Here is a 2,505-nt window from a genome sequence, read left to right on the forward strand (position 1 = left end):
AAGGAGAGGAGGAAGGAGAGGAGGAAGGAGAGGAGGAAGGAGAGGAGGAAGGAGAGGAGGAGGAAGGACAGGAGGAAGGAGAGGAGGAAGGAGAGGAGGAAGGAGAGGAGGAAGATAGGACAACACTGCAGGCTGTTCTGAATCCCTAGTCTCTGTCAGCCAATAAGGAGCCAAGGCATGAATATTTTTGGAAAGTGGACTACCCTTAGGAAACCCAGGCTGTGTCTCTGGCCAGCTGGTTTCACTGGCTGGCAGATACAAATGAGATGCACAATGAGGGGCAGGGCTTGTTTTCTGGTCTTGAGAGTTTGACACTCAGGATCAAGGAGGGGGCTAGACTGCACATTGCCTACATGGTCGGCAGGGTTCCCAGGTGTCTGGCAATTCACAGTCCAATTTTGTTGTCGAAATTTTCAGGAGGGGAAATTGGCTTCCAGCACAGGCAACCTGTGCTCTCTCATCTGTGTGTCACAGTGAGCCTTGTATAACCTGCTTTTCTGTGCTCATGCACGAAGGCATTACACCTAAGAGGAATTCTCAGACTGGGGGAGGACCTGAATAAACAAACAAACAAACAAACAAGCAAATTACTCTTTCCATCCCACTCAAATTTAACAGCCTAGAGGAATACTGATTGGATGCAGGCAAGGGTTTGCATTTTTCCGTAGCTAAACATATTTTTAGTATCTACTAGATATGACATGATGACAGAGACATAAAGGACAGGCTTTTTGTCCTACAGTGAATGTCTCCTGGTGACAACTGTGTCCATGTGGCCAGAGACTTCCGACTTTCTCTATTTTACTACGCTCCAGCCATGCTGGTGGGTTCCCTTCAACTTAACCAGGGCTACATGCTTTTTCCTCTGAGTTTATCACTGACATATTTTCATCCTCTAGTTAGTCTGTTCTCACTCTCCTTCCCTGAGCTGTGGTCTTTGTGAAGTTGACGATTTTTTTGTCTGTCTTATCCTATATGAAAATAGGAAGCATTCAGTGTGCAAATAAATTATGGCTAATGAATGTACCATCTCAGAATGGTAGGCATTTTATCCCCAGAATCACGTGTGCCTGCTGCTCAGCATGAGTGCATCTGTCCTGTCTTGATCATTAGGGTTCTTGCCTGTAAGGTCAAGGGCCCCAGCACCACCTCAGAGTTCTAGGAATTAAAAAAAAAAAAAAGTTGGGTTTTGTGGTGATCCGAATGAGAGTGTCCCCCATAGGCTCCTAGCTTTCAATACTCGGCCCCCAGTTGGTAGAACTGTTTGGGAGGGATTGGGAGGTGTGGCCTTGCAGGATGTGTGGCCTTGGAGGAATAAGGGTAACACTGGGGGTGGCCTTTTCATACTCAGTTAGCTCTCTCTCTCTCTGCCTCTTACTTGCAGGCAATGATGTGCGCTCTCAGCTCCTTCTCCAGCACCATGCCTGCCTGTCTGCCTGCCTGCTTCCTTGCTCTCTACCATGATGGTTATGGACTCTAACCCTCTGGAACTGTGAACCCCAAATTAAATGCTTTCTAAGTTGGTCATGATGTCTTGTCACAGCAACAGGAAAGTGACAAAACAAGAATACAGTCAGAGATGCCTCAAGGCTTCACCAAACCCACTGCCTCCAGCCAAGCTCTCAGACAGCTCTGCCTCTTGGCCCTCTCTGTAGTCAAGGGGAGTCAAGTGGCCTGTGCCACATAGGCAGGGGTGACAGCCACCACTTAGGCCTGGTTCTAAAATGTGCTCCATGACTGTTCTCTCACTCTCTCTTTATCGCCGGTTGAAATGAGGTGTCAGTGGATGACTTCATGGCCTCCAGCCATGGCAAAGAGAAAAGACAAGAGAGAGCTGACCTCGAATCTTCACATGATTTCGGATAGGACTCACTCTCCCTGTCTGCCCACCTCTGCCGGCTACAGAGGACCGTATGGAGAGTGTGAGGCAGCCACTGAGATCTGGAGGTTATTTATCAAGGTGCTCAGGTGTGGAAGCCATTTGCATGGGGCAGTCCTGTGCTAGGCGATGCAACTTGGTTCTCTGATAAAAGTCTCATCCAATGTGAAACCTAATTTGCCCTTTCCTAACAGAAGTTTGGCCTCCCTGGACTTTGGTGTAAATTATCCTCCATTGCCAATGGTGAGCTAGGTGGTGAGCTAGATGGGAGGTGGAGAGAGAGCTAGATAACAGTGAGTTTCACAGGCTTCTTCCTTCTTTTATAAATAAGTCACGATCAACAGCTGGGACGATCTTTGTTGACAGAGTTGTAGGGAACTAAACCCCAGTCCCGGGTCTGAAAAGCTCATGGCAGTCATTATGGTCATCAACTTGCACCCTTGCACAACAGGGTGGTTACCACATCCACACTCCAGACTGCTACTTCCCACTTGAAGTTTTTATGATTAGGAGATGACTATCGGCTCTTTGGAGATTTTCTCCCTCTCTCCCCAGGTCAGGGGTTTGGAACATTTGTCACCCTGCGCTGTCCCCCTGCCACCTCTGCCTCTGTTGGGGGAAGGTCA

General features: G+C 48.3%; 1 protein-coding gene across 2 annotated transcripts in view; it reads right to left on the reverse strand.

Annotated features, from left to right (window-relative positions):
* Positions 1 to 2,505, reverse strand: part of Prkca (protein kinase C alpha) — a 412,947-nt gene that overhangs the window by 27,176 nt on the left and 383,266 nt on the right. The gene's annotated exons all lie outside the window — the stretch shown is intronic.

The sequence above is a fragment of the Mastomys coucha genome, unplaced genomic scaffold (assembly GCF_008632895.1).
Source record: "Mastomys coucha isolate ucsf_1 unplaced genomic scaffold, UCSF_Mcou_1 pScaffold5, whole genome shotgun sequence".
Classification (NCBI taxonomy): Eukaryota; Metazoa; Chordata; class Mammalia; order Rodentia; family Muridae; genus Mastomys; species Mastomys coucha.